Raw genomic sequence first — 24,278 nt, forward strand, 5'->3', positions numbered from 1 at the left:
AATGATTCCGTTTTCTCTCCTGTCTTAGCTTATCATTTATACCTTTTTTATTTTACTTTTTTTTTGAGTGGTTGCCCTGAAGATTGAAATATACATTTGCAACTAATCTATGTCCCCTTTTAAAAAATACTATACCACTTCATGAGCAGTGTGAGTACTCTATAATAACAAATTACCTTAATTCCTTTCTTCATTCCTTGTATCATAACTGTCATTTGTTTCACTTACATATAAGCATAATAAGTATACATGATATATACATAAACATGCATAATTGAATACATTATTACTATTATTTTGAATACACTGTTACCTGTTTGATCAATTAAGAACAAGAAGAATAAGTTTTTCTTTTATGTTTACTTATTCTTTATTTCATGCTCTTCCTTTCTTTATGTAGATCTGAGTTTCTGACCTATATTATTTTCCTTCTCTCAAAAGAACTTGTTTTAGCATCCATCCATGCTAGTTGCAAATGGCAAGATTTCATTCTTTTTGATTGCTGAGTAATACTCCATTGTATATATATATACCACATCTTCTTCTTCCATTCATCCATCGATGGACATTTGGGCTCTTTCCATACCTTGGCTATTGTTGATAGTGCTGCTATAAACATGGGGGTGCATGTGTCCCTTCGAAACAGCACACCTGTATCCCATGGATAAATGCCTAGTAGTGCAATTGCTGGGTCATAGGGTAGTTGTGTTTTTGTTTGTTTGTTTGTTTTTGTTTTTGTTTTTGTTTTGAGGAACTTCCATACTGTTTTCCAGAGTGGCTGCACCAGCTTGCATTCCCATAGCTGGTAATCTTTGATTGGATGTCAGACAGTTTAAATTTTGCCTTGTTGGGTACTGGATATTTTTGTATTCTTATAAATATTCTTGTGCTTTGTTCTGGGATATAACTAAGTTCCTTGGAAACAGTTTAATTCTTTCAGGGCTTGCTTTTATGATTTCTTAGGTGGTTCTGACTCAGCCAAGGGCTAATTATTCCTCACTATTGAAGCCATTTCTTCCTGAGTATCCTATCCAATGGTCAATGAGTTACAAGTTTTTTCAGTCTGTCTGCAAGTATGCCTGGCTTTTTGTGAGTGTCATAAACTCTGTTGTCTAATTCTTTCCGATTTTTCCCCCTGACCACGGATAGTTTCCTCATTTGCACACACATATCAGTGTTCTGAATTCTTCAGTGGGGCCCTCTGCAGACATCCAGCATTCTCTATGTATCTTTCTTCTCTCCAGTACTCTTTCTGTAAATTGTGACTGCTTTGGTCTCTCTGACTCTCTGATCCATTTCTCAATTCAGGTAGTCTGTTGGATTCTGTGTTCCCTCTCCTTTTATTTTTTCAGCCTGGAAATTCCTTTAAGGGAATAGACTGGGGGAAATTATACCTTATTTGTTTCCCATCTCTTATAGGAAGATGTCCTTCCCTGCTTTAAATCCAGTATTTTGACAGAGGTTGTTTCACATGTTTTTTCTGGGGTTGTTGTTGTTGTTGTATCAGAAAAGTGAGTAAATCTGGTTCTTGTTACTCTATCTTGGGTAGAAGCAAAGCTTTCCATATTACTCTTAAATACTATTTGCAGCTATTTCAGGAGGCATATGAAAGACACATACCCAAATCTTACAGATTCTAAAAATGAGCTATATGGTATTTTGATAATTTTAATCCTTAAGCCAAATTCTCAGAACGTTGTTTCTTCCTTCTACAACCTTTCCCAATTTGAATTAATGGTTGCTCTGACTCTCATCTGTTGGATAGGGTAAGTAGCTATTGAGTCCCAAATTACAACAAATAAGACCCATTATGGTTTGCACAAGGAGCCATTCAGGTTGCTCTTCCTACTTCTGGAATGATGCTTGTATATTTTGTTCTAGATTATTCAGGCTGCTGAAAAGTAGCCTGGAATCATTCTTTTATCTTCAGGCTCAAATCTTCATATACTGCTTCAGGTGACTTCGAAATCCTCCACCCAAGGGGCGCCTGGGTGGCCCAGTTGGTTTAATGTCTGACTTTGGCTCAGGTCATGATCTTACGATTTGTGAGTTCAAGCCCCACGTCTGGCTCCACGCTGACAGTGCAGAGCCTATTTGGGTTTCTCTCTCTCTCTCCCTTTCTCTCTTCCCCTCCTTCACTTTTCTCTCTCTCTCTCTCAAAATAAATAAATTTTTAAAAAGTTAGAAAGGATCGGGGCACCTGGGTGGCTCAGTTGGTTGGGCATCCGACTTCAGCTCAGGTCATGATCTCACAGCTCGTGAGTTCGAGCCCCGCGTCGGGCTCTGTGCCAACAGCTCAGAGCCTGGAGCCTGCTTCAGATTCTATGCCTCCCTCTTTCTCTGCCCCTCCCCTGTTCGTGCTCTGTATCTCTCTGTCTCAAAAATAAATAAAAACATCAAAAAAATACAAAAAAATAAAGGATCACTAACAATTATTTTGGGGGCAACTGGGTGGCTCAGTCAGTTAAGGATCCAGCCCCAACTCAGGTCATGATCTCACATTTAGTAAATTCAAGCTCTACATCAGGCTGTCTGCTGTCAGCACAGAGCCTACTTTGGATCCTCTGTCTCCCTCTGTCTCTGCCTATCCCCTGCACACGTAAGTGTGCATGTGCTCTCTCTCAAAAATAAAAATAAACAAACAAAAGAATTCCTCTGCCCACACCAAAGACCAAGCTGCAAGGGTATCCAGGAGAAGAGCAGCCAATATTGGGAAAGCGAGGGAGTCAAAGAATAGCACTCATGTAGGACTCACTGATACAGTAATTAAGTAATTATGTAAGAGAGAGGAAAACAGGAGCAAGCTCGTTTAATTTGGTTCAATGTAACAGACATTTTTTTAGTGCTTCCTTTATGCCAGGCACTGTCCTAAGTACCAGCAGTACAGAAGAATTCAGAAAATATTAACTAAACCTATCCTCTTCCAATGACTCCAATTCCTTCAACTAAAGCTAAAGTTATTGCAATGGACTCCATATGCAATCTGGCTCTGGTATCTTTCTGAAATTATCTACTCTTCCCCCTTGGTGTTCCTGTTCTAGCTAATCCTCAAATTGCTAGACACCTTATTGCCTTAGGGCCTTTGCACTGGTTAATTCCTCTGCTTTAAAAGCTCTTGCAGGGGCATCTGGGTATCTCAGTTGGTTAAGCATGGACTCTTGGTTTCAGCTCAGGTTGCGATCTCATGATTTGTGAGATTGAGCCCCACATCTGACTCTGCACTGACAGCATGGAGCCTACTTAGGATTTTCTCTCTCTCTCTCTCTCTCTCTCTCTCTCTCTCTCTCTCTCTCTCTCCTGTTCCCTGCTTGCATGTTATCTTTCTCAAAATAAATAAATTAATTTAAAAAAAAAAGAAAAGCTCTTCCAACAAATTAATGGCATGTCTAACTACTCACTCTCTTCAAGTTTTTGTTCACTCTGCTCCTCAATAAAATCTATTCTGTTTAAAACTGTATCTCCCCTCACATATTCTCAATCTGCCTTAATTGCTCTACTTTTTTGTGGCATTTGTGAACTTCTAAATTGTTAAAAATATTATGTCTACCAGAACTTGAATGTAAGCTCCAGGAAGGCAGGGTTTTGTCTGACTTTAAAATGCACTTCCCTATTTCTGTTTTATTTTTTCTTTTTTATCAAAACTATCATTTATTCCAATCAGCTCATACCTGACTTAAAATATATATTTATATGTGTGTGTACTTTTATTAGAAGATTCAACAATAACAACAAAGATCACTTCCCTTTTTTCTAGCCTTTCCTACCAAATTACTCTCTATCAAAAAATTAAGTGTAGGGAGAGAGGTGGAGGGAGAGTTATAAATTCTTTGTAACTTTTTTGCCAATTGTGTTTGAAGAATTTTTCTATTTTATTAGTCAATAGCATTTTTCATATAGTTTTGGTCTCCCTAGGGTTTGTTTTGTTTTGTTTACTATGCAATCATGTTCTTATTTTCAGTGATCTAGCTTAATTTTGTCTAATCCTTGTGGCTTTTGGAAAAAGTTGTGCATTTATTAAACTTGGGCTCTGATTACCCTTTATATATTTCATGCATGTAGGTGTAGTTTGTTCCTGAGTTCATTTCATGACTGTTAACTGCTTAAACTTTCTTTCCATTAGATAGTTCTAATTATAGCCAGAAACCTGATTGCAAATATTTTTTTAAATACTTAGTAAAAAAGTAATAATACTCAGTGTAAAATATGGAAAATAAAGAGAAGAAAAGGTAGAATAAAATTCAACTAGTGTCCATGTTGAGATAAGTGTTGTTAGCATTTTGGTGTCTTTCTTTTTGGTATGCATAAATGAAGGTATTAAGAAGGAGAAATTGAGATGACCAGGGACAGAACACTGGGAAACTAACATTTGTGGACTGGATAGAAGAAAAGTCAGAGAAAGATCTTATAAACCAGGGAAGAAGTTTGAGAAAGAGGTACAGGGTCATAAGATAATGAGAAAAGGTGAAAAGGATAAGCGAGTAAAAAGCTGAGGGCAAACTCATCACAAAGATTGGTATTAACTGAGATATATTCCTCAGAGTATCTCCACTACACCCTGCTGCATAAAAGCAGATGAATTCAAAATCCATATACCACCATTCCCATTCCTTGAACTCTTTTACACGCCTGTGTCTCTGATCAGATATATGATATTGCCACTGTCTTTAATACTGTTAAAATATATTTAATACTGTTAAAATATAAAGTTGTCAGGTGAAATACAGGATAATCAGTTGAATTTGAATTTCAGATAAGTAATAAATAATTTCTAATATAAATATGTCCTAAATATCACATTGTTTCCTTCTCTTGAGTTAATTTTGATAATTTATAGTTTGTTAGAAAATAGCTCATCTGACCCACTTAAAAATATTGCAATAAACATAGAGACCATTTCCTTATAATTAAATAGAAATCCTTCTTCCTCCATTAGGATTTTTATACATGCTGCCTCTCTGCAAGGAATGCTCTTTACTTGCCTGGCTTATTCTTGACTTTTAGGTCTCCATTGAAATATCATTTCTTTAAAGGCTTTCTCTGACCATCCAATCTGAAGTAGTTTCAACTTGATTCTGTCACAGTGCCCTCTTCGTTTTCCTAATAATATTTATCACAATTTAAATTATATACTTATGCGCTTACTCATTTTATGTCTATCATTTCCATAAGACAGAAACTCCATGAAGGCAGTCTGTTTTGTTCACCATCACATACCCAGTGACTAATACAATAATGTGTGGTCCATATATGTAGTAATACATGAATTAGTCTCTGAAAACACTTTTTTTTTTTTTTTTTTTTATCCTAAGGAAGATCCTGCAGTGGTTCCATGGTATCTAAAATGTGGTGAACTTCTTGGGATTAATCCTAATGCTTTCCTTCCACTTTCCCTCCACATCTACCATTCACCACTGCTCAGTGAATAGAAAGTCAGACCAGTTATCTCTTCAATCCTATATGTGTCTTTGCCTTGTTGTTCCCTCTCACCTCTTCCCTTTCTTTTAATTTTTGACCAAACCATCTATTAAGTACAAACCTTAAACTCATCTCTTTTAAGAAGACTTTCCTGGGGCGCCTGGGTGGCGCAGTCGGTTAAGCGTCCGACTTCAGCCAGGTCACGATCTCGCGGTCCGTGAGTTCGAGCCCCGCGTCAGGCTTTGGGCTGATGGCTCGGAGCCTGGAGCCTGTTTCCGATTCTGTGTCTCCCTCTCTCTCTGCCCCTCCCCCGTTCATGCTCTGTCTCTCTCTGTCCCCAAAATAAATAAAAAACGTTGAAAAAAAAAAAAAAAAAAAAAAAAAAAAGACTTTCCTGATCCAGCCCATATCACTCTAGTAGCTCCCTTGTTCTATGTGCCTATAGCAGTCATGTGTAATCCATTCTTTTAAGAACTGTGAATTTTATTAAATAATGCCCATTAATGATAGAGAATATGGCTTCAGTTGGAAATGGGAAATTCACTGAAAGGCATTTGGCCATTGAGTAAATTGGTCACTCTGTGTATTTACCTAGAACCAGGAAGGAAGAGATGGAAACATCATAAAGGGCCTTATAGAATATGATGAAGAGCTTGGATTTTATTGACGATATTAGGAAACCATTGGAAGATTTTTTTTTTAAGTTTTATTTGTTTAGAGAGAGAGAGAGAGAGAGAGAGAGGGCACATGAGCAGGGGTTAGGCAGAGAGAGAGGGAGAGAGAGAGAATCCCAAGCAGGCTCCATGCTGTCAGCATGGATTCAGGGCCCAATCCCATGAACTGTGAGATCATGACCTGAGCCAAATTCAAGAGTTAGACATTTAACTGACTGAGCCACCCAGGTGCCCCACCTCTGGAAGACTTTGATAGAATAGTCACATGATCTGATAATGTCTTAGATAATCCTTGATTGCTCTGTGAAGATGTGCTGTGGTGAGATAAAATTGGAAGAAGAAAAAGGCTATTGGTGAAAGTTGATGGAAGATATGGGGCAAGAGGGAAAAAATCAAGGATATCTGTTAGGTTTTTGACCTGAGTGGTATTAACATTTGTTGAACTGAGGCAGAATTGGGTGGGGTCAATTTGGGGGAAATTTAAGAGCAAATTTTCAGACAAGTTAAGTTTGAGATGCCTACTAGACATCCAAGTGAAGAGGTTGAGTAGGCAGTTGAGTATGTGTCTGAAGGCTAGGGCTAGGAATAAAAATTTGAGAGTGATCAGAATGTTTATTGATCATATTTATAGCTATGGGACTGGCAGGGTAGTGAGTATAGATTAAGAAGAGAAGAGGCAAAAGACTGAAACCTGGAGCAAGCCAACATTCAGAGGACTGGCAGAGGAGATGCCAGCATCATGAAGGCGAGGGCTATAACTACTACATCTTTTGCATCTCTCAACAGTGCCTGCTTTAATACTGGGCTCACAGTAAATGTTCCAAAAACATTCACTGAAAGAATGAACAAATAAATTGCTGGAAAAGTAAGTGGGTATGTTGCCATACCATGAACTTCTTCTGACTATGTCCATGCCAGAGCACAAAATAGTGTTTCTGTCACAGTCTCTCAGTCACATACTATGATGGAAAGTTCCACACCTGGCAAGCACTTACTGGTAGGTTTGTTGTTTTTTTTTTTTAAGCACTTTATAAATTACATGTTTGAACTGAAAGTTTATCTTCTTCTTTTACTTGAGTGCAGATAAATAGCTTTAACTTTTATTTAGCAAGTGGAAAAATGTTTGACCCAGTATGTTCCTGTGATACATTGATTATTTTTTTCATTAGAAGACACCAACCTTAATCCTTGGCAATCCATCAAAACCATATATTTTCATGTGCCAACAAGAGTGAAATGACTTTGGCAAATTTGAAGCAAACTGCTCTATTTTTTTTTCTATTTCAGTTGAAGTACATGCACTTAAAATTCCTCTTGGAGTACATCCACATTACAAAAGAAAATAAAGCTAAAAACTGAATATTTAAAGGAATAAGCAAGATATCCTTAGATAGCTATCTGTTGATTTTTTTGGATTCAAATTTATGTAACTAATATTGTTGCTAAAACTATATGATACTATTCATATCCCAATAGTGGCATAATTTTTAAATGATCAAGGCAGAGGATATAGAATCATGGGCAAGATATTTCTAATTAAGCAACAAATCATTGCGAGAATCATATAGATAGGGAATTGCAAATTCTGATTGTGTGAGGGTATTTGGCACCAGAAGGCTTTTGAATGGTTAAGTTAAATGAAGACTTAAAAAGAAAACTTATCCCATTTAATGGCCAAAACTAACAGGGCTATGCAGTTTAAGTGTTCAGAGATTTATGGTGCAATACTCATACTGATGTCAATTCTGGGAACTGGTATTAAGAGCAGTGGAATGAAACACAGTTGATGTATTAGACAGAAAGGGCAGTCCATTTTCAGATTTCTTTCAAAACACAGCAAGAGAGAAGCAAAGGCTGTAAAAGCAAACGACAATTCCAGCCCAGAATTTGACATTTAAAGTAACAAAGATTATAGTTGGAAGAGATTAAAATTGCCATCTAGCCTGTGATGTTTCCCATTCATCTTTCTTTGATGATGGAAAAAACACTGTTATTTAAAAAAAAAAAATCTTTCTTTCTCATTAACTGTGTCAGAAGAGGATTGTGGTAGAATGAGCTCTGGAATGGAACTTCTTAAAGTGTGTATTAAAGAAGAGGTGATATTAGTAAGTGGATAAGCCCTTCAAACATCATTAAAACAGATATGATCAGCTTAAGCACCCAAGAGACCTTCATCAGTGGAAAAATGAAGTTCACATCCTCCCTGAAAATGATCTTCCTTCAGGCCTCTGGGAGAATGCTATAAGATGATATTAATACTCAGTCTTGCACCATTCTACTTATTTTCCTGGCCACAATAGATCACCATCGTTGGAGAAAAGGACCCACATTTGGGAGAGCTTTTTACAGCTTGCATAAACTAAGTTAAGGAATTTTAAAGAGGAATTTTTATAAGCCCAAGAAGGAAAAAGTGTTCCCTTTATCTTAGTAGTACAGACACTGTAGTGTGTTCCATGGTGGGAACGCCAAGGATGAATTCAGTGAATTCGCTCTTTGTATCGCACATTTATACCAGTGCCTTTTTAGGAATCAAGATTTTTTAAAAGCAAAAACATTTACTTTCTTAGACATTGCAGTTAACTTCACGTAGAAATAGCTGCTGCATTAAAAGACTAAACTTATATACCATCATTCTCACATAGTTCTGAAGAGGTGGAATAACAAGGTCTTGTTACATGGGATCAGATTCAGAGTGGACACGGGCATTAATCAGGAATAACAGTGAGGGAGCGGTCTCTTTTTAAACCTATGATTAAGCAACTCTCCCAGTTAAGGAATAAGCATTTTCTAGTTCTTTTTAATCTGATTATTTTCCTTTATCCCAGGAGGTATCACCTTTGTCAAAATACATCCATCTCCTTAAAGAATGTCTTTCTCTCTGCATTTCTCTTTTGACTCAACACATAAATACATTTCTGCTTTAATCTATAGCAGTAATTTGGAGAGAATATGTACTACAAAATGATTTTTAAGGAAAAAAAATACATACCCTTTCTTCTTCGTTCCTTTTGGTCTTCTTGGCAGAAGAATGTTCTTAAATGCTCCAATTCACTGGGTGAGTTTGGGCAAAAGGAGGAAAAAGGAGGTGCTAGAAGGAGGTCCTTTACAAATAAACCTTTGTCTGCCTTGTCTCTTGCCTAGGATTGACAGACTCACTGCTCCAGCCAGGACTGGGGGAGGAGGGGAGTGGAAGTGAGACAGGGCTGCAAGAACTGCCTCCTTTGGATTCTTCCAAACCAGGCAAGGATGAACTGAACAGCTTCTTTACAGAGGGAAATAACTAGTCTGAACAAGAACCTCAGGGAGGCAGACTCTTGGAGTAATAAAATATAAAACCTGAAGAATTTAGAAAGAACACAGAGAGAATAATTTTAAATTTAAGAGAAGTGTGTGTGTGTGTGTGTGTGTGTGTGTGTGTGAGAGAGAGAGAGAGAGAGAGAGAGAGACAGAGAGAGAGACTGAAAGAGAGATGGGAATAGTGGAGAGAGTGGGGAGGGAGAGAGGAGAAGGAAGGGGAAAAATGGCTAATGTGATTCAGGCAAATAGCTGAGCACCTCTTCGTCTTTCACAATTTCTTCATGTTTTTTTCTAGATACCATCTAGATATCTTATAACATTTTGGTTGAAGATGTATTCCAACTCTCCGAGTCCTCACCAAGGAGTCACTACCAGTCAATGGAAAGTAAAAAAGAAAATGACTAAAAAAGAAACCTGTACCTCAAATAAAGGCACACAAGGAATTTCAGTCTGTTTTTTGAGCAGACTGCACCGGAAGTGTAGCATCTGTTAACTCTCCTTTAATTGTTGGTTAATTTTTAAAACTCAATTTGGACTAGTGTTGCAAGAGTCGGAAAAATTATAATAGGGATAATCTAAAATGGAGGGAAGGGCGTTCTGGGTTGTACAAAGGAAGGCATGACGGTGAAGGAGAGGGTAACAACTTTGGGGGTTACAAGTAGTTCAGTGTAGCTGGAAGTAGGGATGGCAGGGGAAAAGATTAGAGGACTAGAAAGAGGCAAGTTGATGAAGTACCTCATATGCTACACTGAACATTCTGCATTTTGTCCTTAAAGTGAACGGAAGGATGACGAAAAGTACTAAAAATGATAGCCCCTGACTGCAGTGTGGAATAAGGATGATGTGGGAGGAAGGAAGCTAGAAACAGAAGAGGGGCTCTTGCAGTAACCCAAAAGAGAAGATAGTTAGGAAGCAGAACTGAAAATATTTGGCGACCAATGAGGTTTTTATGTTTAGGGTAGAGGTAGTTGAGAGAAAAGGGAGACTTTATTAACTCTCAAAGACTTGGAGCCTTGGATGAATAATGCATTACTTATCTTGGAAAAAGAATACAAAGAGAGGAGCAGTTTGGGCTGGAGCAGAGGGGGAGATAGAAACGAGTTAGTGTATTTTTTTCCATTGAGTTAGAAATGTTTTTATTTTTTTATTTTATTTTAATTCCAGTATAGTTAACATACAGTGTTAAATTAGTTTCAGGTACACAATGATTCAACACTTCCATACATCGCCTGGCGCTTATCACGAGTACACTCCTTAATCCCTGTCACCTATTTCCCCCATCCTCCCATCCACCTCCCCTCTGATAACCATCACTTTGTTCTCTAAGAATCTGTTTCTTGGTTTATCTCTCTCTCTCTCTCTCTCTCTCTCTCTCTCTCTCTCTTTTTTCCTTTGGTCATTTGTTTTGTTTCTTAAATTCCACATGTGAGTGAAATCATATAATATTTGTCTTTCTCTGACTAACTTGTTTCACTTAGCATTATACTCTCTAGCTCCATCCATGTTGTTGCAAATAGCCAGATTTCATTCTTTTTTATGGCTAAATAATATTCCTGTGTGTGTGTGTGTGTGTGTGTGTGTGTGTGTGTGTACCACATCTTCTTTATTCATTCATCAATCAATGGACACTTGGGCTGCTTCCATATTTTGGCCCTTGTAAATAATGCTGCTATAAAGATGGGGGTGTATATATCCCTTTAAATTAGCATTTTTGTATTTTGAAGGTAAATACCCAGTAGTGCAATTACTGGATCATAGGGTGGTTCTATTTTTAACTTTTTAAGGAAACTCCATACTGTTTTCCACAGTGACTGCACAAGTTTGCATTCCCACCAACAGTTCAAGAGGGTTCCTTTTTCTCCACACGCTTGCCAGAACTTATTTCTTCTGTTTTTGATTTTAACCATTCTGACAGGTATAAAGTGATATCTCACTGTACTTTTGATAGTTTTGATTTACATTTCCCTGATGACGAGTGATGTTGAGCATCTTTTCATTTATCATTTAGCCATCTAGAGGTCTTCTTGGAGGAATATCTGTTCATGTCTTCTGCCCATTTTTAAATTGTATTATTTGTTTTTTGAGTGTTGAGTTGTATAAGTTCTTCATATATTTTAGATACTAACCCTTTATTGGATATGTCATTTGCAAATATCTTCTCCTACTCTGTAGGTTGCCATTTAGTTTTGTTGATTGTTTCCTTCACTGTGCAGGGCCATTTTATTTTGATGTAGTCTCAATAGTTTATTTTTGCTTTTATTTCCCTTGGCTTAATAGACATATCTAGAAAAATGCTTCTACAGCCAATGTCAGAAAAATCACTGCCTGTGTTCTCGTCTAGGATTTTTATGGTTTCAAGTCTTAATTTAGGTCTTCAATCTATTCTGAATTTGTTTTTGTGTATGGTGTAAGAAAATGGTTCAGTTTCACTATTTTGCATGTAGCTGACCAGTTTCCCACCATTTGTGGAAGAGACTGTCTTTTTTCCCATTGGATATTCTTTCCTGCTTTGTTGAAGATTAATTGACCATATGATTGTGGGTTTATTTCTGGGTTTTCTACTCTGTTTCACTGATCTAAGGATTTTTGTGCCAATACTATTTTTGTGCCAATACCATGCTGTTTTGATCACTACAGCTTTGTAATATAATGTGAAGTCCGGTATTGTGATACCTCCAGCTTTGCTTTTCCTTTTCAAAATTGCTTTGGCTATTCAGGGTCTTTTGTGGTTACACATAAATTTTAGGATTTTTTTGTTCTAGTTCTGTGAAAAATGCTGTTAGAATTTTGGTAGAGTTTGCATTAAGTGTGTAGATTGCTTTGGGTAGTATAGACATTTTACCAATATTTGTTCTTCCAGTCCATGAGCAACGGAATATCTTTCCATTTCTTTGTGTCATCTTCAGTTTCTTCCATCGGTGTTTTATAGTTATCAGAGTACAGATCTTTCACATCTTTAGTTAGTTTTATTCCTAGATATCTTACTATTTTGGGTGCAGTTTAAATGAGATTGTTTTCTTAATTTCTTTTTCTGCTACTTCAAGAAGTGACTTAGTTTATGAATGTTGAATTTGAGGAGTCCTAGATGCAGCTAGGAATGGTTAGTAAGCACTTGGTTAAATGGACTTGGAGTTCAGAAAAAAGTATGGGCCAGACAATTAGAGTTTACTGATTAATCAACAAAATATTGACTAAGTAACTAATCAAGTTATTCAACTAAATGATAGTTGAAGCCATGGCTTTACCCGTTAAAAGTTACCAAGTATTTTCTGTGTGCCAGGCACTTCACATGTCTGAAACTCATTTACTCTCCTTTATGAGCCCATGAAGTAGATACTATTATTAGTCCCATTTTATAAATGCGGAAACATCAGAGATTTTAAGTAACCTGCCCCATATCTCACGCAAAGCCAGAAAATGGCAAGTCCCTTGCAATGTAGTTCTAGTGTCCATGCCCTTCACTATTGTGCTTCTCAGAATGGATTATAGAGTAAGAAGAAAATAGGGCTAATCAGAATCAGAATCAGAATCTTAGGGACCACTGGCATTTAAGGGATGACTAGAGAACAAGAAGCAGTGGAAAAATCAGGAGAGTATTATCATGGAAATCAAAGAAATGGCATGTCAAGAAGAATGGAGGTAAGTGAAAGGCCCCTGTTGACAGCTGTTTGAGGGAAGCCATACATGCACACCCTGATATGGAGGTATGTAGAGCAAAGCATAGAGAAAAGCAACAAGACCAGAAGCAGTTGTCAGTCCTAAGAGAGATCAAATCTCTGGTCTCCGTTTTATTGAAGCTGGAGCAAAAGGTATGGAATTCAAGAAAAGAGATGAGAGGCATATGTGCAATTAACTACATATATTCTTTGTATATTTATAAATGTGTTTCCTATGATACTGGCTAAAAAAATACTATGCCACAGATAGGGTTAATTTATGTGTATGACTTAAAAGTATAGAAATATGTGCATTTGAAGAGGAAGATGGAAACTATACAGCCTTCACTCCGTCTTGTGAGCTATCCATCTTGTTTACCCCATGTCAGTCAATCTAGACCAGAAGTATGGTGCCAACAACAAATTGATTTGCTTGTAGATGAATTCTCTCTTTTCCTCTTTATTTTACTGTTATTTTCCTGTGTGTTGATTCTTTTTTTAAATTTCTTTTATTGCACTGCTCATTTTGTTTCCTTGCATTTAATTGACTTTTAATTTGGGATTCAAATCTGAAACCACTGTTTGTCTTCTTATATATGGAGACTTAAGACATCTTGTTTGTTTTGTTTTCTCTCCTGACAGCCGGTTACTTAGAGCTCATCAAACCCTGGTTTATGTTGCTCTGGAGGCCATCTCTCTCTTCGAGACAGTCTCTGGAGTCTCCCAAAGTAAACCTCTTATGTGTGGTAGGTGAGGACATTTAAATATACTGCCCATTTTCTAGAAAATACTCCCTGCTATATTTTTATGTGATAGTATATGTATGTGTATGTGTGTGTGTGATTTATATAGGTGTATCTTATCAACCTAATGTCCAATCAGATTTGTTACAAATAGAAAAGCCCCACAAATTAGTGACATAGTCAACTCATGAGTAGAAAAAAGTATGATATAGGACTTAAGCAATTTTGTTAAAAGTATTGGTATTAAATTTAAAAAGCAAGCTGATTAGTATTTTATAAACAAACAAACAGTAACAACAACGACAAAATCCTTCCCATCATTTGGAGTTTCGGGAAATGTCTTAGATATAAATAATTTTAGGCATCAGATATCTAAAGCTTACGAAAAACTGGAAACCCACATAAGCGCTTCCTCTGATTTCTGGGATCTCTGGGAGCTCATGCATATGCCCTGATTTAGAATCTGCTGCTCCACTGTTCCATAATTGACCCCTTTCTCTCATCTCCCTCAGGCTTACATCCTTCTGGAGTCACTGAGGGTGGCAGTGTGGGGAAAAGCAGCATCTGGTTTTAACCTTCACAGTTTCCTCCCAAGAGGGAAACAGGACCTGTTTTATGTGAGTATCCTTGACAAAAGGAGTTTCAGAATAATCATGCTCATTGTAAACTAATTTGCAGTCTGTCTGTTGCAGTACTAATGAGCCACAGATAAAATTACTTTCTCAAATCCCTTTAAAGTCTTCAATCAGTTAAAAAGAAACAGTTAACCTGTTTTATTAACTTTTTTGAACTTGATAAAAGAGTATTCTTTTTTATTAAAACTATTTAAAGTTTCCCTTAAGATGTCCTCTGAAGTTGGACCACTTGTGCTTAGCATGGTTTTTACAGCTGGGTTGAACAAGATAACCTCTATTACCGAGATGTAGCTTTCTGCCACTGACGTGGAACTTATGAGAACAGACCCCACTGAGTAGTCTCAAGTGAAGCCCCAGAGGAGGCAGCAGAAGTACCAAGAAGCTGTTGAGTAAAGTGTTCAGCTGATGCCATTACAACTACAGGCACAGCACCGCTTCCAAGAGGCATTCCTATGGGGGTGCAATTTCAAAGGGCTGATGTACTTGGCAGCTGCTAGGATTCCCACACTGGCAGCCGTGGCTAGAATGGGAATTGGAGGCGGAGACTTCTTGCTCAGAAACTCTTAGTCAGAATAGCCAACACAAGACCTCTTTTACCTGGGCATGGGGAGGGGGGCACCACCCCCGCTGGGTGTGCTGGGCTTTTGCTCAGCGTTTATACACAGAGGTTTTGAGTAACGTGATCTTTAAATATGATAAAAATATGATAACATATGAGCACCTTGAATGATGTGATCTTTAAATATAATATTAAGTATGATTTAAAAATGAACATCAGGGGAGAAGTGTATCAGGAAAAACTATCCACTTTTAAGGAGCCATGGAATATTTAGAACGAATGATAATATTAACATAAAAAAAAAAAAAAAAAAAAAAAACGTTGGCAGGAAAAGAGGCCAAGAAGGAAAGGAACTTGAAAATAACCCCTTTAGTTTCCTAGCAGTCTAAAAGAGGCACTGGGCTGACAGTAAATAGAATCATAGCCGAAATCCCAACAACAATTCTGTGGTTTGTTAGAAACAACCCACTTATTATACCTAGAAAAAACGAACGATTAAGGGTGCCAGCGTGTGTTCTCTTGTAGACCCTGAGTTATTGCCCTAAGCCTCCCACAGTTATTTCACCGCTACAAGCATCTGGTAGGTTGGTAATGATAACAATAATAGTAATGATATTAGGAATAATAATGTCATTGCCAAGTGTGTTAAACACTCTAGCAATGTTGGTTTCTTTAACCTGAGCAACATTCTTTTATGAGGTAATTTTTCAGATGAGGGAACTGAACCTTAAAAAGATGAAGTAGGTTGGCCAAGATCACGCTCACAGCTGGCGAGAAGTGGAGCAGAAACTGGAGAGCAAGACAAAACTAGGCTCTTAGCTTATTGCTTTCATAAATAGTGAAAGGAGTAGAATGAGAGATCGGAGATCTGAATACCGTTCAAAAAGGTCGTAGCCCATGATTTGAGTGTAAATGGACCACATATATGCTCTCGTAAGACTCCTAAGAGCCATCGTTCTCTTAAGGTGTCTCCTCCGTCTATTTAATGTTAATACTTGGCTTGCAACAATTCTTCCTTGGATACTTAGAAACTTAAATCAGCTAAACAGAGTTTTCAACAAAGTCAGATATGGAAAATGGCCAAAATGTCATTCCTTTGGATACAGTTTCTAAGTAATTATAGTTCTAGGAGTAAAAATTATGATACCAGACACTCAGTAAATATTTGTTAAATGAATGAATGGGTTAATAAATAAGTTGAAAAGGGGCGCCTGGGTGGCTTAGTAGCTTGAACACCTGACTTTGGCCCAGGTCATGATCTCGTGGTCCATAAGTTCAAGCCTCAAGTCAGGCTCTGTGCTGACAGCTCAGAGCCTGGAGCCTGCTTCAGATTCTGTGTCTCCTTCTCTCTCTTCCCCTCCCCCACTCGCACTCTGTCTCTCTGTCTCACACACATAAATAAACATCAAAAAATTTTTTTAAATAAATAAATTGAATGGACACAACATTTGGGTAGAAGGTAGGTTTTTGGAAATTATTCACCATTCAGTAATTACTTATCATCTGTCACATACTATGACTAATGTTATAGTGTCCCTGAGAACGAAGTTCAGCAGCTAGCCACCACTGTTGTCTCAAGGACTTCTCCAAAGTGCAGGCTACTAAGTTCCACTATACATCCTCAGTTTTCCCCCTTGTAAATTAAAGGGTTTAATTGGTAATTTTTATGGTTCCTTCTATTTCCCACTTTCTATAATTGTATGATTCTCAATCTTATTTTAATAAACTTAAAATGTTAGAATAGTTTTTACACCCAGTATTCTCTATTATTTTACATCTCAGATTATTGTGGTGCATTTGTTACAGTTAGTCAATATTGATACATTACTACTAACTAAAATCCATACTTTATTCTTTTTTTTTTTTTAAGTTTGTCCCTAATATCCTTTTCTAGAATCTTCTCCAGGACACCACATTACATGACATCTCCTTAGGCTTCTCTTGGCTGTGACAGCTACTTAGACTTCCCTTGTTTCTGAGGATCTTGACAAAAAAACCATTTTTTTTTTTTTTTTAAGTAATCTCTACACCCAGTGTGGGGCTTGAATTCATGACCCTGAGATTAAAGGTCACATGCTTTCCAACAGCCAGCCAAAGTACCCTGATCTTGACAAGTTTTGAAGAGTATTGGTTGGTTTTATAGATGTCCCTCAATTGAGATTTGTCTAGTATTTATCATATTATTAAACTTGGGTTGTATGTTTCAGGGAAGAAGACCATAGAGTTAAAGCGCTGTTTTCATCACATCATATGAAAGGTACCTACTATGAATGTGACTTATCAGTGTTGATAGTAGCCTTAGTCAGCTGGCTGAGGTAGTGTTTGCCAGGTTTCTGCACTGTAAAGTTGTTCTTTTTCTCTCTCTCTCCATACTGCACTCTTTGGAAGGAAGTCACTATGCTCAGTCTACACTGAAGGAGTGGGGGAGTTATATTCCATCTTCTTGAGGACAGAGTATCTACATACATTTTTTGGGATTCTTCTGCACATGAAATTTATCTTTATTTATTTATTTGTATCGGTATGAACTCATGGCTCTTTACTTTATACTTTGGATTATAATCCAATATTACTTTTAATGTTTTTTTTTGTTCTAATAGCTCTAGCTTTGGCCACTGGGAGCTCTTTCAGCTGTATCCTGTGTCCTTTTGGTATACGCCCTCATCAAGTGTTTTCCCAGTCGGCATGCATTAAGATTCAGTTTTTGTGTTGTAAGGTTTATGGGTTTTGATGAACACATAGCATCATGTATTCACTATTACATTATGATATAGAGTAGTCTCACTGCCCTAAAATATCTCCTGTGCCTCATTTACTCAGTCTTCCCCTGCCTGGAACCCCTGGCAACCATTGATCTTTTTACCATTTCTATAGTTTTACCTTCTCCGGGCTGTCATATCATTGGAACCATATATTATGTAGCCTCTATAAATTGGATTCTCTCACTTAGCAATATGTATTTAAAAGTCATATTCATATTTTTATGGTTTGATGGTGTATTTCTTTTTATCACCGAATCATATTCCATTATATAGATATGCCACAGTTCATTTATCCTTTCACTTGTTAAAGGACATCTTAGTTGCTTATAGTTTTTGCAATCATGAATAAAGATGCTATATACATTTGTGTGCAGGTTTTGTTTGGACATAAATTTTGAAACAAGTTAATATCTTTTTAACATTTATGTTTCAGTTTGTAATTGTTGGTTTGTAATCATCTAGCTTTTATATGGCTTCTCACATAGAGCTATTTTAAAAATAATGAACAGTTTCACATAATAAATCTGTTCAGAATCAGGTACCATCTTTTATAAAGTATAAACAATAAACCCATTAATATTTTATGGAATAAAGGGAACTTTAAATATAGGGCACTTTAGAAATATTTACATTTAATGTTTTTTGAAATATGAGCGGACCTGTGGTCTGACAAGGCCATTTCTTTCATATCACAAACAGGGACATTTATAGGTGTTAAATTAGCTGCAAAATTGTTCCTTTATTTCTCCCTCACTAATAAAACATGTTAAAAATTACATGTTTGGAAATCCAAATACAAGGATTTGTAAGTTGAAGTAATAAATATAGCACTATATTAGATAACTAAAACCAGCTTCCTTTATGTGAATACCTATCAGATAGGACACATGAAATGCCAAGCAATAACAAGCAATGGAAATATTCTCCCTAGATATTTCATCTCTAAATGCATGAATGTGTTACCTATAGTATAATCCTATTAAAACATAACTCGTTATTCCATAAGATATGGCTATATATTAGAGTGGGAGGCAAATATATTCACTGAAAGTCTAAAACATGGTAACAATTCTACAAGGAAGGAAGGAAGGAAGGAAGGAAGGAAGGAAGGAAGGAAGAAAGAAAGGAAGGAAGGAAGAAAGAAAGAAAAAAGAAAAGAAAAAAGCCTTTCTATAACACTGTCTTTTATCAAATTGCAAGTTAGTCTTTGTCTTTAATACTAGTATTCAAAGAGAGTTCCTTCTTTGGGGATGAATTAACAAAAAATTGCCCCCACATTGTTACCACCTTATAGAATTTTCACTATATTTTCCCACAGTATCCTTGTGCTGACTGGTCCAGCAAAGCTGAAGTATAAAATATCCTGGCATCAAGAAAGCTTTAACATTGAATGTTGTATTTTATGTCTTAAGTTAATTGACGTAAAATATTTGAAAAACTGGAAAAGATCAAGTACTAGGAGAATGAGGGGCTTAAGAATATACTGGCTTGGGGCACCTGAGTGGCTCAGTCCATTAAGCTTCCAACTTCGGCTCAGGTCATGATCTCACAGTTTGTGAGTTTGAGCCCCACGTCAGGCTCTGTGCTGACAGCTCAGAGCCTGGAGCCTGCTTCAGATTCTGTGTCTCCCTCTCTCTGCCCCTCCCCTGCTTGTGTTCTCTCTCTCTCTCTCTGTCTCTCTCTCTGTCTCTCTCTCTCTCTCTCTCTCTCTCTACCTCTCTCTCTCTCTCTCCCTGTCTCTCAAAAATAAATAAACATTTAAAAAGGAATATATTGGTTCAATATATTTCTCCTCTCCATAGGAATTATGATCTTTTTAGTATCAGAAAATTAGTGAGTCTAAAGCCATGTTGGCAAATGCTGGCATTCCCTGACCAAAGGTTCTGAGATTTTTCTGTTAGGAACTTGACTCACTGAGAGATGAGGACTGGTTTGCCAAGAAGCCTGGAGGATTTTAGGGCTTTAGTTCAGTGGAAGAAATTCAGAAGAGAATTTTTGGGAATCAGATTCTCTCTGAAGTAGAACATACCTTATGATGCATTGCTTGGGGGCTTCTGTAGATACACTAGCCCCCATTACTACTACTACTACTATTATTATTATTATTACTATTATTTTAGAGAGAGAGCATGAGCAGGGGAGAGGGGCAGAGGGAAAGAGAGGGAGAATCTTAAGCAAGGTCCATACCCAGTGCAGAGCACAACATGAGGCTCGATCCCACGACCCTGAGATCATGAACTGAGCTGAAATCAAGAGCCGCATGCTTAACTGACTGAGCCACACAGGCACTTCGCACCTTTTCATTACAAAAAATAAAGCAAGGAAAATCCTTCTCTTTCTCTCCCCCATTTAACAGGGGGCCCTTCAGATCCTTAGTGCCTCCATATCCTAGAATCTTTTTCTATCCTTTATTCCCATGAAACTTTATAAATGACATGCTCTATATACTCCCATGTTTTAGCTACCTCTCAAATAAGGACAAATTATAATCAATAATTTTTAAGTGTTCCAACTTTCCAGAAACATTCATAGTGATTTGAAACTTTGTTTGTTTATCTGGAGAAGTGGCAAGATAGAACAAGACATTTACTTCCTGGATCTTCTTTATAGTTCCCTGAATAATCTTAATTATGCCAACATGAAGTGAGTTGATATACATGTCTCTGGGGAAAGGAAATTAACAAAGATTGTTCTTCCCACTTTCCCCGTGATATGCCAAATTAAACTTACCTAGGGCCAAAGATCCTCCAGAAAGAAAGGGATCAAGACCCTATCCCCTACCTTTTGGAGATTAGAGCTTTCTGAAGGGCTGAGAAAGCCCTAACAGAGATCCCATGGCAATAGAACACATTGAAGTTACCTCAAGAAGAAAGAGGGAGTCTGGCATAGTGACTTAGGCTCAATACCAGGGCCTAGAGGTTTGTAGGGACAGTGTATTTAGGGACAGCATGTTTAGATACAGTGTGTAGCTGTGGTTAGAAACCCAATTATACCTGGCCACTTTGGCAAAGCTGTCGGGTCTAGAGAACAGTGGCTGATTATATGAGTATAAAGCCAATAAGCTGTCATCTTGCGAACCCACGTCCTCAGTGCTACCCTGCTGCCTCTACAGGGTTCTTCAGCTTAATGGACACCCTTATAGCAAGCCAGGGACTCATTGGAAACTTAGGAACCAGTTTTCAACAATAACACCACGTAGGAGTGATTAAAATCAGAACTTTAAGTGGACTGATTAGTTCTTTCCACACGGAACGTTGAAACAATACTGCTCCCTTTGGACTAAGTAACTTCCCAGGGTTCCTGGACAAGTTGAAGAATGGTGAGTCCTTGAGAGCGAGAGATACCGAATTACCTACAATCTGGAGGAATGGGGGCTTAAGCAAGTAATTAGAAAAAGAAGATGCCCGGGAACCCTCTTGCACTGTTGGCGGGAATGCAAATTGGTGCAGCCACTCTGGAAAACAGTGTGGAGGTTCCTCAAAAAATTAAAAATAGACCTACCCTATGACCCAGCAATAGCACTGCTAGGAATTTACCCAAGGGATACAGGAGTACTGATGCATAGGGGCACTTGTACCCCAATGTTTATAGCAGCACTTTCAACAATAGCCAAATTATGGAAAGAGCCTAAATGTCCATCAACTGATGAATGGATAAAGAAATTGTGGTTTATATACACAATGGAATACTACGTGGCAATGAGAAAGAATGAAATATGGCCCTTTGTAGCAACATGGATGGAACTGGAGAATGTGATGCTAAGTGAAATAAGCCATACAGAGAAAGACAGATACCATATGGTTTCACTCTTATGTGGATCCTGAGAAACTTAACAGAAACCCATGGGGGAGGGGAAGGACAAAAAAAAGAGGTTAGAGTGGGAGAGAGCCAAAGCATAAGAGACTCTTAAAAACTGAGAACAAACTGAGGGTTGATGGGGGGTGGGAGGGAGGGGAGGGTGGGTGATGGGTATTGAGGAGGGCACCTTTTGGGATGAGCACTGGGTGTTGTATGGAAACCAGTTTGACAATAAATTTCATATATTGGAAAAAAAATTCTGTGGGAAAAAAAAAAGAAGACGCCCAAATTTGGAATCCAAACTGGTGGAGGTCATACAGATTATATTTTGTTAGTTTATTGTGAATCTCCAAAAGATGAAGTGTTTGCCAAATTTATTTAACCACCAAACATTTTTTCCCCTAAACTAGGCACCTCGAGGGACTAGATTCCAAGGAACACTTGTTGGAAAATGCTGCTCAAATGGTAGAATTTTCTCTACTAAATCATGACAAAGAAGCAGGAAATGGCACCCACTCATATAATCGCTTAACAGTTCTGTGGTGTCAATGACAATATTCTAGTAACTCTAACTCAAGGAGAGCAGAGTGCACAGGGAGAGGGTGCTGAAATCATATCCACAGCTTTCTCCTTGACTCCATCTATCCTTTGCCTTTGAATAATGATCACCACCTGCAATCACTTGTTGGCTCCATGAGTAAGGATTTTCATCCCACTGTGTTAAGTAAGTATCCTCAGTGCCTAGAACTTTGTTTGGCACCATGTAGGTTTTCAGTAATTTGTTCAGCTATTTGTTGAATGAATGAACTTCTGGCCTTCACTAGCAAATTTACTGAAAATTTAAGTAGCCTTTTTCTTTTTTCTTTTTCTTTTTCTTTTTTCTCTTTTGCATAGCTTACACCTTGCAGCTGCAGAATAGATCCTTCTAAAAATTCAGGAAGTATGAGAATAGTAATGACTGGGAAATCTTGACTAGGTTCAGTAGGCCCAATTCTCTAAAACAAATTGAAAATAACATTTTATTTCTAAATCAAGTGAAATCCATATTTACCCAAGTCAAACCAACCTGGGATTGGGGCAAGGGTCCAATGAAGCCATTGGACCAGTTGAATCACTATTGCCCCAAGTCCACATTGCCCAATCTAAGGATGATATGTAACATATTTAACAACTGTAAGTCTTATAAATAAACTTAATTTAACTCAATAAATCAGTATATAAGTAAAAATATTTAAGAATTACCCCAATTTAAAAAAAATTACCCCAATTACCACAATGTGCATAATGACATTGTTCTATGTCTTGACTATTGTAAATACTGCTGCTATAAATATGGGGATGCAGATATCTCTTTGCCATTCTGTTTTCATTCCCTTGCCATATATGCCCAGAAATGGAATGGCTGGATCATATGGTAGTCCTATTTTTATGGAACTAAAAATAGAACTTTGCCCATTTTTTTAAATTGGATTATTTATCTTTCGTTTGTTTGTTTTGTTTCGCTATTGAGTTGTATGAGTTCTTTATATATTTTCGATATTAACCCCTTAGCAAATATATGCTTTACAAATGCTTTTTGTCTTACTCTGTAGGTTGTTAATCATTTGTTGTGCAGCCTGTGGATTTTGACACTCTTTTTGTCCTGGGTAAATTTTCCCCCAATAGCTTGAGAGCTTGAGAAGAGATCTTTGATTCTCAGTAGTTTAGGAGAATTGTTCTCAACATGGCTGTGCGTCAGAAGCAGCCAGTTGTGTGAGACGAAGGCACGAAGACCGAAAACTCCGTAGGTCAATTGGGTCTGCATCCAAGGTTGGGAACCCTTAGCTTAGGGGTCTGTTTTGGCTCCAAAGCAAATACTCACTCTTCCCCTCCATTTATTAGGCCCACTGCCAGATGTACCCTCATGCCTCAACAGGATTAATTCTTAGGAAATTCATAAACAGTTCGGCTGTTACTTTGGGATTCCTGCCACTCTGTGAACCACTCCTATGAACAGTGATGCACAATTTCCTTTAAGTTAATTCCATAAGTTGCATTTCAAAAAAAAAAAAAAAAGAAAAGAAAAGAACCTGTGACATCACAAGGAAACCACTTTTAGTTGCTCCATTTCCTGGAGCCTACAGCTGGCAAAATGCCTGGGACAAGATGTATTCAATTCAAGTCAAAGCAGAGCTGTGTTAGGAGAAACAGATGGCCCACCTAAGGTGAAAAAATTACTTTCTTGGGGGAAAAGGCAGGGTGGTTTATTCATCTCTTCCTCTAGGAAGGCGGGAATGTGCGCAGGCAAAATAAACAAAACACATTACAAACACATTCCACAGAGGAACACAATAAATGGTGCTGAACAAGCCTATGGGAGGCATCTTCCTGCCTCCAGGCAGGCTGTAGGAGCTTGTCGCATGTACATCAAAGTGCCCCCCAAACCTGAAAATCATTCTGTCAGAGGAAATAATAAGAACCAACACATAATTGAAGAGACAGACCATCAGTGACCCTCCCTAAGAGCTGGTAATGGAAGACTGAAAAGACGGGAGAGTCAAGATGAGCCAGATACCGGTTCAGGAAAATAGCTGAACAGAAAACAAAGCAGTGGGAATTGGCTTGTGCTCCATTTGAGGAAAACTGGGATTGATGTGGCTAGAGGGGTAGTAGATAGATCATCTGCATTTATTTAGAAAAGGGGAGACTAGGCAGTGAAAATTTGTTGCCCATCATTTCACATTTTCCAGGAGAGAGAGG

General features: G+C 37.7%; 1 protein-coding gene and 1 long non-coding RNA gene across 4 annotated transcripts in view; one reads left to right on the plus strand and one right to left on the minus strand.

The window, feature by feature from the left end:
• SCRG1 (stimulator of chondrogenesis 1) overlaps positions 1–9,143 on the minus strand; it is a 22,249-nt gene extending 13,106 nt beyond the window's left edge. Inside the window, exon 1 of the mRNA XM_049631339.1 lies at positions 9,079–9,143. The gene's annotated coding sequence lies outside the window, so the exon portion shown is untranslated. The remainder of the gene's footprint in view (positions 1–9,078) is intronic.
• The window catches only part of LOC125923216 (uncharacterized), a 35,990-nt gene extending 16,463 nt beyond the window's left edge, over positions 1–19,527 (plus strand). The window contains exons 3-5 of one of the 3 annotated variants that reach the window (XR_007457951.1): positions 13,685–13,792; positions 14,298–14,402; positions 17,187–19,527. This is a non-coding gene — a long non-coding RNA (uncharacterized LOC125923216). Of the gene's footprint in view, positions 1–6,875; positions 7,087–9,230; positions 9,487–13,684; positions 13,793–14,297; positions 14,403–17,186 lie in introns of those variants that run through there. The other 2 variants (XR_007457952.1, XR_007457953.1) reach the window with 2 other exon arrangements.
• Positions 19,528–24,278: the final 4,751 nt, after the last annotated feature.

Source organism: Panthera uncia, chromosome B1 (genome assembly GCF_023721935.1).
Source record: "Panthera uncia isolate 11264 chromosome B1, Puncia_PCG_1.0, whole genome shotgun sequence".
Taxonomy (NCBI): Eukaryota; Metazoa; Chordata; class Mammalia; order Carnivora; family Felidae; genus Panthera; species Panthera uncia.